The sequence below is a fragment of the Vulpes vulpes genome, chromosome 2 (assembly GCF_048418805.1).
Source record: "Vulpes vulpes isolate BD-2025 chromosome 2, VulVul3, whole genome shotgun sequence".
In the NCBI taxonomy this organism is placed as follows: Eukaryota; Metazoa; Chordata; class Mammalia; order Carnivora; family Canidae; genus Vulpes; species Vulpes vulpes.
The window spans coordinates 67,944,353-67,959,840 of record NC_132781.1 but is presented as its reverse complement, the minus strand read 5'-3'; the positions used below and the strand labels follow the sequence as shown (position 1 = coordinate 67,959,840).

Sequence of the window (15,488 nt, the reverse complement as noted above, 5' to 3'; positions counted from 1 at the left end):
TGCTTTGTGATTTTTGGATAACTACTCTATGTTAAAATTATTCATATATCCTTAAATGTGTTAAGAATCTTTTCAAATTCCCCCAAAAATCTAAAAAGGCGGTGGGGAGGCTGGGTGGCTCACTGGATGAGTGCCTGCCTTTGGCCCAGGGCCTGATCCTGGAATCTCCGGATCGAGTCCTACATCAGGCTCCTGCATGGAGCCTGTTTCTCCCTTTGCCTATGTCTCTGCCTCTGTGTGTGTGTGTGTATCTCATGAATAATAATAATTTAAAAAATCTAAAAAAAAAGAATCTTCAAATTCCAAGATCATGGTATATTTACTTGCAAAATGTTCAAAATAAAATGCTGTTGTTGTTTTTTTAAGATTTATCTATTTATTTGGGAGAGAGAAAGAAAAAAGAGAAAGAAAGAAAGAAGAAAGAAAGAAAGGAAGAAAGAAAGAAAGAAAGAAAGAAAGAAAGAGAAAGAAAGAAAGAAAGAAAGAAAGAAAGAAAGAAAGAAAGAAAGAAAGAAAGAAAGAAAGAAAAGAAAAAGAAAAGTGCGAGTGGGGGGAGGGGAGGGCAGAGGGAGAGAGTTTCAAGCAAAGTCCTTGCTGAGCACGGAGCTCATCCCAGAACTTAATCTCATGACCCATGAGATCATGGCCTGATCTAAAACCAACAGTTGATGCTTAACCAACTGGCCCATCCAGGCACCCCTAAAATGCTAATTTTTAAGTATCTTTGCATTTAGAGGACATACAGATTTTCAATCTGGTGACACAAAATATATTTAAATAATACAGATTTTATAAATTAATGCACAATGCATTTTTTCCTACTATTCTTTAATTTTTCCTGTCTTCTTACTTAACAGTTTTTAATGGGTTATGTTTTGGATGAGTAGCAGACTCAGGAGAGACACCATTTGAGGCAAACTGCTTTAAAGCTTTTTAGCATTACCCTGAGGAAATCACAAAAGTCACAATGATATCAAGTATTAAATCTAGATTAGTACTTGGCTGTGGGTTTATGTTGGGCTATATTTTTTAAGTGGAATATGTTCTTCCTCCTTGCTTAATGAAAAATTTTTACGGTATCCTGAGTACCAATTCTAAATAGAAGCTTAAATTAAAAAGAAAAAAAAATTAGTTAAGAATAACTGAAATCAGTATCATTATTTTATTTTACTTAACTAAAAACAGTTAAATTTTAATTAATATCATATTTTGGAAAGATAAGCATTAAATTCTAATGAAACCGTGTACATGTGTATAATTACTATTCAAATTTGCACACAACTACTGGTAAAATCGCTGTAATTGTGTTTGCACATGTGGCTGAAATAGCTCAATGCCTAATAAAAGGCCATTTTCACAATTTAAAAAATGTTTTCCTATAGCCATTTCTAAACCTGGGTTTTTCATTGTTTTCAAAGTCAGTTTCAGCCTCAGTCTTATTGTCCAGTCTGTTCACATGTGCTAGCTTGAGAACTGTTAAGTAGTGCAGATAAATTCATTTATTCATTCTGGTTCTTTTCCAGGTGCTTTTGTGTCCTAAGTTGTATGAATTTTACTTTCAGTTGTTTAGCACTTTCTTTGTATTCTTTTTGTGTGGAGTGCAATTCTTACATCTGAAATAAGGAACTAGATGGAAGACATTTTTGGTACTCATTGATTATATTAAAGCGTAGGGTTTTTTCAAGTCATGCATCTTCTAGAAATTACGTTTCTATAATTTGGCAGCAGTGAAATAAAAATATTTGTTCCATGTTTGTTAAACTGAAAAATATGCATTAATGGTAATATTATCACCAAATTGAACACCTGCCCAGGGCAGGTCCTATAAGGACACAGACACACACACACACACAAAATCTTATATGCAAACTCTGTCTCTGTGAAGGAATTGATTATTATAGCTATAACCAACTTGTAAAATTGGCAGAGACTGATTTTTTTTCCCTTTGGAGACTTCTGCTTCTCTGTGATAGGAACACCAGTTTCAAACAAAGCAGTGTTCAGGTCATGACTCAAGAACTCTGGAAGTTCCGTTGGAATTTATATTGAGTAAGAATGTTGCTGGGCAATGACTCACCTTAAAAGAAAATTGTGTCTAATTACATATCTTTTTCCAATCTTTATATGCTGCTGTTCCAAAAAAATCATTGTCTTTAATTATTTACATACAAATTATGTGAAAATCATAGTATCATTGACACTACACATGTAGAATAGCATAATTATGTTGTCATAAGCATCACTGGAAATAGACTGTTCCAAAGTCTCTATTTGCCATTTCTATATTTGTCATTTAGTGCAAAAAAACAGAAAGGAAATATAGCTGACAAAATTTCCAGATAGGGAGCTTCTAAGCTATTGTTCTTTTTTATCATATAAGAAAGTTAATCCTAGTTTTTTCTCTAGACAAGTGGTCTCTCCAAATTTTTGTTTTTTAATATGAAATGCTTCAAAAATTTGCATGTCATCCTTGTGCAGGGGTCATGTGAATATCTGTATTATTCCAATTTTAGTATGTGTGCTGCCAAAATGAGCACGGTCCCCCCAATTTTTTGATACCACATTCCATCATTAAATTTTTTTGGAAAAGCATTACAAAATACATTTATTTATTTGTAAATTATGTACACAGACTTCCTGCTTAATGCAAGCATGTACATTATAAGCCACAAAAAATACAGAGGTGTGAACAATGATAAAACGTATTTTAATGATTCCATTTAAGTACACTCACACTTCACGTTGTCTTCTCATGATAGAAATTTTTTGGTGTCTGCTTGTCATGTCAGTTTAAACCATTACTGTTTTTGTCTTGTAGTGTGGTCTACCAGAAGATTGAACTTGATTTCTGCCATCTTCTGATGTTTGCTGCTGTTTGGATTATTAATCATATGTTATCTTTAATATGTCTTTGTTTTGCAGAAATCTCTGTAGTCCACTTGTCCATTTTGTAAGTATTGTATTAATTAAAACTACAAAACATATAGTGTGTAAGTTCGTTCAGCTGTGCACATGCAAACTTCATTAAGTTATGCTGAGGCAAATATAAGATTAAGTGTGACACTGTCAATCATTCTAGGATGTAGAACTTCTACTCTTTACACAGGACATATCACATGCCATCTGTGACATGTGACCCCCCTCAAAAAGGGACTAAGGAAGGAAACAGTGTCAGTCTGCATATTCAAATTCTCCAAGGGATTGTCTCCAGTTTGCAGACAGCCTCTTTAGGCCAGTTGTCTTCCAACTGGGGTATACATAGCCTGGGGTTATAAGATACAAGCACAGATGGTTTTAAGAAAATTAATTTCCTGATCCTCACTTCCATATGGATTCTTTCCTAAGACTGATAAAGTTTCTGAGTGAAGCAGTTTCTTTTCTACATCTCCTCTCTCTAATACATTTATCTACACTTTATACTAAAAAGGGACACTTCTCACCCATCCTAAGGCTCATTATGGTATGTTGTTCCAGGATGTAAAATTCTCCTGTTTCCCTCATTCTGTCTCTCATTACCTCTCTCTTTCTTTCTCTCTCTTCCTCCCACACTCCCTCCCTCCCTCTCTCTCTCTGGTATATATACAGGAGATAAACTAGATTTTGGCGTTAAAATTGAGAAAATAAAAGACTAATGACCAGAAGACAAATGGTTTTTCAGGTGGTTTCCAATTCATACTTTTTAACAGAACTGAAGGAGAACCAAATTTAGTTATCAGATGACAGATGATGAAATATTTTTTAATGGTAAATCAGCATGAGATTTTTGGCACAAAACTCAGAAGAGATTCAAAGAATTTAGTTAGGCTTATAAAAAGTCTGTTCAAATCTATATACTTATATGAAGATAGTTTCATGTTCAGACCTATTTTTTTAATTAAAAAATTCAACTCCACATTACTCTCACCATAAATAGTATTCATCCATGGATACATGATAGAATATCTGATCAATTGTTCATTATATTTATATAGAATAGTAAAGGTGTGTCAATTTAAAATAATTTTTAATATTTACTATCTTATGCTTATAAGACATTTTAAAAATAATTTAATTTTTTAAGATTGTATTTATTTATTTAAGAGAGAGAGAGAAAGAGAAAGCGAGAACAAGAGAGAGAGAGAGCACAAGCAGCAGAGGGGCAGAAGGAGAGGGAGAAGCAGGTTTCCACTGATCAGGGAGCCCGATGCTAGGCTCTGTCCCACGAACCTGGGATCATGTTCTGAGCCCAAGGCAGACTCCTAACTCCTAACTGACTGAGCCACCAAAGTGCCCTTAAATTTAAATAAATAAATAAATAAATAAATACACACACACATAAATAATACATATATACATACATAAATAATTATACATAAATAACATGTATATTTAATATTTATTATTGTAGAGAAATAATAAAAGGCTTTCAACAAAGACTTAAGCATATTGTATATATGTGAATAAAATTTGATGAAGGAATTGGGATTGAATATGATCTAAAGAAGCAAAAATCATGCAATGCAGTATTATACTTGTTTGTGTATTTCTTTTATATTAGTGATGTTTTGTATCCAATCATTATGATATTTATATCTCATTGGATATAATTTAAAAAGCTGACATAACCTGTCCATTTTTAAATGCCATTATCTAATGCCTCGAAATTTCAAAATGTTTAGTTATTTTAAACTGTTACCATTTAGTCGTCAAACTAGTAAGTTTCTTGAAAATACTGTTTTATTATATATTCATGAGGGATATATGAGGAAAAATGCTTTTAAAAAACACTGATTTCTACAAGTACTATCATTAATAGAATCTGCTTACATCAGAAGTTAATATTTTTAAATAACAAGATTTAGTCAGATTTAAGATATCAGATAATACCATGAGAGAAGGGAGAGAGATAAATATGAGAGAATTGTAGGATTTTACTTCAGATGTAAGGCCAAGAGTTATTTTACACATATAGGTTTAATTACTGCTACGCCTGAATTTAATCAACAATAATTCTGTCATGTTTCCTTGATCAAGAGAATTGCTACCTGGATCACGTGCTTGCTTGAGGATACTTTTCTAATGTCAAAGTGAACTTCAAAAAATGTAATTGTTTTATTATAATGACCGCACCACTACTACTACATAGATGTTTAGAGCATAGGAAAAATTGATCAATTTTTCATGGTTCATTGTAAGCCAAATCTGTACCTACAGGTCAGATTTGTAGGGCCAAATGTGATTTTAACAACCATTCTGGATAAGTTCACAACTATTACATTATCTTCAAAGAATATTATTTTATATTTTAAAATCTTGCTTTCAGTGATGCTTCCAAATAGTTCCAGATACGAAGCTGCTATTTTTATATTTCTGCCTTAAATTAAGAGGAAAGCCTCATTTTAAGCTCTTTTTAAGTTTCTAGTTGGTAAGAAAAAATAGTTTTTCAATAAATAACAATCACACAGATGCATACACATATTGCATTTTAGAATGAGGACATAATGAACCAGAATTATTCACTTAGAGAACATGAGAAAAATAAATGATTAAAAATAATCCCATTATTGAAATGTCACAGTCCACACTGATATACTCTAAGAGTGGGTAGAAAGCCGGAAAATATGAAATTTAACTCTAAAGGTAATATTTTAATAAAAGAACACTTTGTTATAAAAAGTTGGCCCTAATGATATTTATCAAAAAGCTGTTTGATGATTATTTTTCATATTTATTTTAATAGGACTGTTAAAATAAGAGAGATAGCACCTATGATATCGAAGTTTCCTTTGTGCTATTTATTTTACATATGCTATTATTCTTTCTAGTATGTATATTTTTGGACTACATTTCTTTCATGCTATCTACTTATACCTAATGTCTGTGAACCTCTGCCTCTATTTTCTCTGTTTTGGGTTTTCTTCCTGATTATACACCTGGACCATAATTTCCAGGCTCCTTTTCAGTAACGTGTGGCCACCTGACTTAGGTCCAACTAATTGAATATGAGGCGATCAGTCCCCCTTCCCAGAATAGAGAAGAAATGCCCTTGAACCCGAGGCTATTCTCTTCCCATCAGTTGGTTGAAAGGAGAAGAATTCAAGAACTTAAGAGGCCAGTGAAGCCACCATCTGGCAGGACTCTGGGGGAATGGAAGACCCTGTAGAGCAGCACCCCCATGAGGGTCTGCCCTCTCTGTGTTTTACACAAGAGATAAACTATTTGTGCAAACCCAGCTCATTTCTTAAAGCAGTTAGCCTACTTAGGCTTACATCTCATGGGAACCTTTGACCTCAGATGCTCATCATTTCAATCCATCCTTTTTATCATTGCCAATTAATTTTTTACTTCAAAGAACTGTTTTACAGCTGCTTGTTTCTAAACTCTGACTTTGACTCACTATCCCATTACAATTCACATGATCCTAATTCCCTCAATACTTTCATGCTTGTTTTACTCAATTCCTTTTCCATGTTTGCCTCATCATGGATGCTCTGCCTTCTTCTGTACACAAATCAACTTTCCTTCAGATCCTGGTAAAATCCTTTATTCTATCTTTTCTGATTATCCCCATCTCCTTTCCCATATTAGGTCCTCTTCCACAACTCTCTGGTCCTGCCTTCTATCATACTGCTCCTCCCTCACCTTGTCTTCTTGTGCTTTTTCCGATACACAGAGTTTATTTCCCTTACATTTATTTGAACAATTTCTTGAAACTCTCTTATCTAAAAACTTTCATAGTCTTCACCCTTCTTTCATGCATCTCGCTCATTATGTGACATCTCTTAGGATTTCCCTGATTGGCCTGTTTATAACAGTTCTCCCAGGGGCGCCTGGGTGGCACAGTTGGTTGAGTGACCAACTCTCAGTTTTGGCCCAGGTCCTGATCTCATGGGTGGTAGGATCTAGCCCCAATCAACTCCACACTCAGCAGGGAGTCTGCTTGAGATTTTTCTCTCTCTGCCCCTCACAGCTCTCTCTCCCGGTCTCTGCCTCTCTAAAATGAATGAATCAATCAATCAATCTTTAAAACAAAATAAAATAAAATAGTTCTCCCAAAAGGCTGTCACTCTGCACCATCTTATTTTGCGTTATTTTTTCCAGTGTTTCTAATCTTACCTGGTAGTTGATATGCTTGTTTATTTGTTCATTTTCTGTTCCCTCCCATAGAATATAAGCTTGCCAGGAGCAGAGGACTGGTCTATTCTGTGCTATATATGCAGCACCCAGAACAGTACTTGCCATATAACTGGGGCTCAATACACATCTGTTCAATAAAGAGATGAAGAAATCAATAAAACTATGATTCAGAAATACTGTTGCTAATGGTGATTAAAACCAAAACTACTTTCGGTAACTTTTACAAGCATTGCCTCATTTGTGCTTCTCTCCTTTTCTCTGTCTCCCTTCAGAAAGTTTTGCATAGTTGATTATTCAGAGATGAACACACTGAAACTCAAAATTACCCTGTTAGGAAATTGCAGTGACAGAGTTGGAATCCAGATCTTTTGACCTAGAAGGTGTATGATTCTCACAACAATATGCACACACCATCAGATAATATGCAGATTGAGTCTTAGTTATAATACTGACCATTACCTGTTTGGTACTTCCCCACTATTTTTAGAGGTGCTATTGCTATAACTAAATGCTAAGCTTGACGAAAGGAAATCCTATCTTAACATCATAGTAAAAGGTTGTATTTGTTCAAATTTTCCACTGATTTACTCATTTATTTATTTTTTCAGAAGCTTACATCCACTATTATTTGAAAATCTGGTTTAAATACAACATGGTTTTCTGATCATTTATATTCTACAAATTCAGAACTATTTTTTAGCCTTTTTACAATTAAAACGAAATAATGGCAGTAGTTTATGTTCTGTAAACAGCAATAAAACTTGAACTCTTAGTCCTATGGCATATCTACTTAGTTTGAAGTGAATACTGTTTAAATAAATTAATGGAATAAATACATGATTAAATGAAAATTTGTCATGTACTTTCTTTCTTTGAGCAACACACCATGTGCCACAGAATGCTGCTACCTTTCACACATTGGGTGGCCTTCATTTATATTTGGACATATTTTTTCTCATGCAAAATGTTCTCAAACAGTTGTAAAGCAGTAAGAAGAATAATTTAACATCATGGTAATAATTTATGCTGCACTTCTTAAACAAAGAAAATGCAGTCTCTCCTACATTAAGTTGCATAAACTATGTAGAGGGTTTGCATCAAAATACATGCTTGCACTGAAGCACAGTAGAAAGTCTTCCTAGGGACTGGCCTGTTGGAGATTTTCTTACATATTTTTACTCTCTGCTTTGGGATTGCAGATTCTTCATCTTGTTGATTCTTATGGCTTCCCTAACTAGTTTTTGCCACAAGTGTATTACTTTCTTTTAACAGTTCAAGGTGTTTTACAATCAGCTTTTCTACAAGGGAAAAATAACTACCTATTTCCTGAATCTTTGATTTCAATTATTAACTTCACTTGAGATATTTTCCACTGAATCAGAAACCTTTCCCAAATCACTTTCTAAAGTAACACTCTGTTTTGCAACTTTTACCCTATATCTTTTATTTCCCTTCACAGCACTTACACCATCTGATATATATTAAATGTTTTATTTATTTATTCTTATTCTCCACCTTCCTCTTCCAGGATGAAAAATTCATGAAAACAGGCACTTTTCTGCCACTGCTTTTTTTAAAAATTATTTTATCCCTATGTCCCTGCACATATTATGATCAAACAATACTTATAGAATGAATGGATGAACAGATAAATGAATTAATGTTTCAATTCTAATTCATTGTGTCCCAGGAGAATATTTGGCATAGAGAATTAACTATGTTGAATTTACCAAGTTTCAAGAAGATTTGTCACACTCTCATGATATTTATTAATAGATTTACAATCCAAAATGAAAACTAAGTTACACATACTAGGAAAAAAAAAAAGATGAAAAGTGGAGCACAAACCTGTGCTCCAATTACTTAATTGTATAATCTTAATATTTAAATATAAATGAAACAATTAACCCATTTTTTATAATCATTAAAGTCACAAGTCACAGTTTATTCCTATTCTGTCACGTACATTTCTGGCAAGATGATTTGAGTTCTCATTTAGAAACACTGGCAACTTATTTTAAAATAGTATATTTGTTCCTCTCTAGTGAGATGTGCGAGACACAGAAATAGAACATTGTGTGATGGAACAGATGCTCTAGCAATGGTGAGTTTATATGAGGATGCTGATGACAGATGCCACCTTATAGCATTAGCCAATAAAAAAGTATGGGTATTACTGTTTACATTTACTCAAAATGAGCTGTGCTATGGGCAACCTTGAATGCACAATCTCACTCTCAGGTATTGTAAGTGATCTTGTATTATGGATATAATAAATATCCAAATTTAATTTAAAAGGAAATAAAACAAATTTATCTTAAGGCAGGTATTGTGAATCACCTCAGTTTATTTTTCCCCCCCTTAGGGAAGTGCTTTATTCTCTACGGCAAGAAGAGAGAAACTAAAATAAAATTTACTTGGAATAGAATTCATTTGGAGACAGTTAAGTAATTTTGAAGATTAAACCAAATACACATTTTTCAATAGAGAAGATACTAATGATAATAGTGATAAATACACTGACTAGAATTATTTCCTTTTTTTGGACAACTAACAAATATGAATAGTTGAAATCTTATTAAAAATAATTGGAGGAAACTTTCAAATTTTTTTGTAACTGGAGAATTGTTTTATTCTACATCAGTAAAAGCAAATGTATAATTCACTTAAAATATTTTTACTGAGATAGCTTTAATATAGTTGCATTTATCATGGGAGTCCTTTGATCCGCAAAGGTAAAATAATTAAATTGAAAATCAGTATGTTTTAGTCACCTTACAATCCTGTCAGAATTCAATTTCACCGGGTTTTCTATTTCTATCATTGACTTTTTGAACAACAGAAGTAACTTAAATGAACAACTATAATTGTTTTGTTCCACTATGTCAGGTTCAAGTGGCCATAAAACCCAGATTCAGAGATAAGAACTTGGGTACAGGTAATGTATATGAGAAGTGATCTCAGAAAGAACGAGTAAGAGAGTGTAAGGCAGGGAAGAGAAGCTTGGGTTAATATAATTGCTGTTTTAGAGTTCTGGCTCAGTCCTCTAAAGATCCTCTGGGAAACTGTGGGACAAGATTCAGAATCGTCCCTCCAGAAGAGAGGTCTTGCACTGATGCTTTGATGACCCCACTTTCCACTGTTTGAGGGTTAATTGAGGAACACCAGCTCCCTAAAACTTACAAGTTGTCCCTAATTGTATCCAAGCAAGTTCTCAGTAACCAACAAAGTCCTCAACAATACTGTATTGTATTCTCAAAGTTTACTAAGAGGGTAGCTCTTATGTTTTATGTTCTTACCACCTATGCTGACAAAAATAATAATCATCAGAATAATAATGGAGATGGGAGTAAACTTCGGATGTAATGGATATGTCTCTGGCCTTGATAGTGGTGATGATTTTATGGATTTATACTTACCCCAAATTCAAGAAATTGTATACATTAAATTTGTATGCCCTTTTACATGTCAATCATACTTTAGTCAAATGGTTAAAAATATTTTTTCAGAAGACAGGATGAAAGAAGGCCTTAAAATGAAAAGCTGAGGGTGAGGTAGATACTATTAACTAAAATTGGTGGCAAAGTCAGTTGGGAGAGAGTATATGGGATGGGGCAGCAATAGCATTTGCTATGAACACTTTTTGTTTCTTTGTGCATCAAGGTCAATGGCTGTGTGTGTGTGTGTGTGTATTATAATCTGCGTGCGTCTTTATGTATGCTTTAATTTTGCTTTAATAGAAACAATTGTCAAAAAGTCAAAAATCAATGATAGTAAAGTTTCCAGGAATTAAGTTCAACAAGAATGTTAACATAGAATAATTCCTCATAGATTAATTTTGCTACTATTAACATTTTCTTCTTACTGTATAAGTATAATACCTATACAGGAAAAAAAAAACTCTAAAATGGCGTTAGTAGAAATGTCACTACTGAATACAAAGATGGTTTCCATTTTTAAAAATATTTTATTTATTTATTCATGAGACACACACAGGGAGAGTCAGAGACGTAGGCAAAGGGAAAAGCAGACTCCCTGAGGGGAGCCCAGTGAGGAACTCATCCCAACCTGAGCCAAAGGCAGATGCTCAACTGCTGAGCCACCCAGGTGCCCAGTGGTTTTCCTTTTAATTATTTTTGTCCTAGTGCTCCCTAAATTTTTCTCTCTACAAATTGGCACAAAGAACTTCCTCTTCATAAGATGAACAGGATTAAATTCACATCAACTTAACTGCCTTGTAGTATCAAAAACTAGATTTTCATCTACCAATATAGAATATAGAACATACTTTTTGTTTTCTAATATTTACCTTATGACAGTTAATTTCTTTTTCTTATTTTTCTTGTCTTTTCCTTTTCACTTTCTTCTTTTATTTTCTTTTTTTTCTTTTCTTTTCTTTTCTTCTTTTCTTCTTCTTCTTCTTCTTCTTCTTCTTCTTCTTCTTCTTCTTCTTTCTTCTTTATAGTTATGTCAGGGGTCAAGGGGAAAAAAAGAAAAAATAACTTGCTACATTTCTTCGGAGCAAAAAATAATCAGTATAGCACGAGCTGTGTCCAGATCTGCTTTCTGCCATCTCTAAAATACTTGCAGTCTAAGCTCATATAAATGCCACTGAGGGAAGGGAAAAGGTCAGGAGAAAGCTTGTGGCTGCCCCTTTGTTCAACTTCCAGCCATGCTAATCTGTGTACAGGCGTATCCCTTGAGGCTCAAGTTCTTTCTTGAAATTCTCTGCTTCAGTTTCATTCATTTTTAGCGAAAGAATATTTTCTGAAACTCTAGGATGTATTGAAGGTCAGAGCCAAAGCTAAACAGGTAACTCTACTGGGTCCTTTCCAATAATAGATACATATTTACTATGAGCCATAGAACTTTTCTTGTATCATTTTTTTCTTTAGTATCAATAATATAAGGAACAAAGTAACTATGCTATTTCTATGCTCCTCACAATCAATAGAATAATCACTATTTCTTTTGTTATAATCACTATTTCTAAATAATACTAAAGCTTCCAATGAAATTATTAAAGCTTGTAGAATTTTTAAAAGTTATAAGTGGTTTCTAAAAACACGTAAGAGGTATGAGTTTCTGGTATAGATGTTATATGTATGTCCAAATGATCCCTTTCCTATTGTTGCCAGTCCACACGGAGTGTTACATTATTTTTAGAGTAAGTCTCATGTCCAAAGCATATAAACAAGGGATTGGAAAAGACTCAATTTAACACCAGCCAATTAATCCGCAATTTTATTTTTTAAATTCCTTTTTTAAAGATTTTATTTTTTTTATTCATGAGAGACACACAGAGAGAGAAGCAGGCTCCATGCAGGGAGCCTGATGTGGGACTCGATCCCAGATTCCAGGATCACACCCTGAGCCAAAGGCAGACACTCAAGCACTGAGCCACCCAGATGCCCCAACCTGCAGCTTTAAATTAAATCTTGAAGAGCTGCATTCTACCTAAAACAAGTAGCAGCTGAAGAGCTGAGCCTCAGCCACAATCTGAGGGTCAAAGTTATAGACTTAAAGAGTAAATACAAAGTTATCCAGAGTGTAGTAGATGTAAAAATAATAAAATGAGGGAATAATTGGAATAGGTCAGGATAAACGAAGTGGTACCTGAATGATAGGTAAGAAAGCTTACCACTTGTTCCCCTCAGTTATTGGACATGCTGATGCATTATCTTAGTTTAAAGTTGCAGGAGAATTGAGATGGAAAATTTGGAGATTCCATATAATTCTTGAAAGAATGTGGGGATTTTAAGTATTTGATATCATTTTGAAACCAAATGAATGAAACAAAATTTCACTTGTAGTCAAGGAGTATCTCAGGGATACTATACTTTTTCTACTTTTCTGAAAGCCTACATTGACCTTCCTGGAAGCATATATGTCTTATTGACTTAAGATGAAGATTGAATGGGATATTACGCCTTTCTGGGATATTTAACATTCTGGGATCTAGTGTGCTCCTTGGAGAATAGGGTTCAGTCAAGTATTTGTCTGTAGTACGATGAGATTATTTTCACTCTCAAAGAAGAACACTCTGTCCATAGCTTTTATTGTAATGTTATTTTTAAGATCTTACAAGGGGGTGCATAAGACCAGCAAAGAGGATCATCAATAAAGACCGTCTCTGGATTAAAATTTGAAGCCATTAACTGATGGCCATTATAGTTCCTATAGAGTCTAGTTTAAATATATCATACATCTTAATAAATATCAAAAATATCGATGGATAGGTGAACAGAAAGTTTAATGAATCTATAAACAACACAACCAATAAAAAACAAGGAAAAAATAATTTAAATGTGGATATTTATTTCAATGAGAAAAAAAAGCAGAGTCACTGGGGAAGTTGAGTGTGTGAAGCATGGCACTTTAAAACATATACATATAAAATGGAAATTTAGCATATCTTCTGAATATGACCATAATGGTCAATTTCTTGTGTCAATTTGGCCAGGCTGTGGTGCACAGCCATTGGGTCAAATGCCATTCTAGGTATTTCTGTGGATATGTGTGTGTTTTGTTTGTTTGTTTTTTTAATGTGACTAGTGTTGAAATCAGTAGATTCTGAGGAAAGCAGATTATACTCCGCAGTGTGGATGGGTCTGATCCAATCAGTTGAAGGGCTTCAGAGAAAAAGATGAGGTTTCCTGGGGGAGAAGGAATTCTATCTCTAGATTTACTTTTCACTTGAAACTACGGCAGCTCTTTCCTAGTCTCTAGCCTGCTGACCTGCCCTGCAGATTTCAGACTTGCCAGTCACCACAATTCCCTAAGACAATTGCTTAAAATCCCTCTCTTTCTTTCTCTCCACACACACACACACACACATACACACTTCTATTGGTTCTGTTTCTCTGGAGAATCTAATACAGCCACTATTTTGAAACATAACAGTGAAACAAAGATGACTAGAACTTTAGAGAGGCACTGTGCTGGGTAGGAATTTAAATTCTGCCCATTTTTTACTAATTTTGTATTCTTGGGAAACTTAATTAGCCTTTTAGAATATGAATTTTCTGATCTGTAAAATAAGATGACAGGTAAGGACTGGTGAACAAATGCTGCAAGAAACATAGTATATTTTGAGGATTGACTGGAAAAAGAATATGCAAGAATCCCTTAGAACAGTGATTTCATACAGTGAGTGCTTAGACAGGTCCTTTTTCTCTATGATATAGAATAACAATAGTCTCTTTTGTTAACATCATTGATTTAGCATATATCATGAGATTGAAACATCCTAGATTTGTAAAGATGTTCTTAAATTATCAATAACAGTCCATTATCTTAGTGGTAAGTATTAGATATTGATGTAAACAGTACAGGAATGATATTTTCATGGTAACAATTTGAATAAAAAATCTGTTTTTGGATTGTATAATTCAATTGTGTATATACAATTGTGTATATAATTGTATATACACAGTCTGAATTGTGTGTATATATTATATTATATATATATAGTTATTTATAGAAGAATGGGAACTCATAAATTTAAAAATCACCATTTTATAACAATCCATGTTATAATCCATTTGATCATAGTCAGTGAATGCTATATTCATTACATGAAACTGTTAGAAAAGATATAAACAAGCCCATTATAACTCTACATATTAATTATAAATTTTAAATTTTAAAAATACACCTTCTGAAGTGATCAAACTGAGGATCATTTTTAGAATTGTATCTTCACACCATGGTATTCCTAGTGTAGAAGAATATAAAGTAACCAAAATCACCCAGGAAATATGAATCCTTAAAATGTTTCATCTGAATCTATTCCAGCCCAAAAGCCTAATGTTCACTTATAGGAAATACAGGAGATGAAAGAACAGGGATAATAGCTTCATGAGGAAACAATCACATGTATTCAGAACAAAGGATATTCTCCAAAATAACTAGCCTGAAATAATCAATATCATTTAAAGCATACATGTGGAGATGATTCCATATTGAGATAAGACTATAAAGGAATAAAGAGATGTATGTATCTTACCAAATAAGATTTATATTATTAATAATAGAATCTCTTACAAATTAAGAACAGGAAAAAATTAGGAGAAGAGAATTGATGGAATTAAATGTGTTTCAAAATGTCACTCTTACAGCAGTATGGAAACATGATAGGTTTTACCACAATGGTGCTCTGAGAGAAAAGGAGAGCTTAAAATAAGTAAATTAGGAACAATTAGGATATGAAATCTTAGATTTGGTGGTTAATTAAATGTAATCTGTAAAGAAGTGGTCGGTCAAACATCATAGAATCTGCCTTGAATGGGGGCTTTTGTATTAAAATTCCATGTATAAGATCTAGATAGGTGTGTTTCATCAGAGAAGGGGTTTGGGCATCAACTGCTTAT

The 15,488-nt window shown here is 33.5% G+C and overlaps 1 long non-coding RNA gene and 1 other non-coding gene across 2 annotated transcripts in view; one reads left to right on the top strand and one right to left on the bottom strand.

Annotated features, from left to right (window-relative positions):
- LOC140593714 (uncharacterized) overlaps nt 1–15,488 on the top strand; it is a 57,255-nt gene that overhangs the window by 13,795 nt on the left and 27,972 nt on the right. The window lies entirely within an intron of this gene.
- LOC112923725 (U6 spliceosomal RNA) lies at nt 2,434–2,537 on the bottom strand. The gene has a single exon (XR_003235743.1). It is a non-coding gene; the product is annotated as a U6 spliceosomal RNA (small nuclear RNA).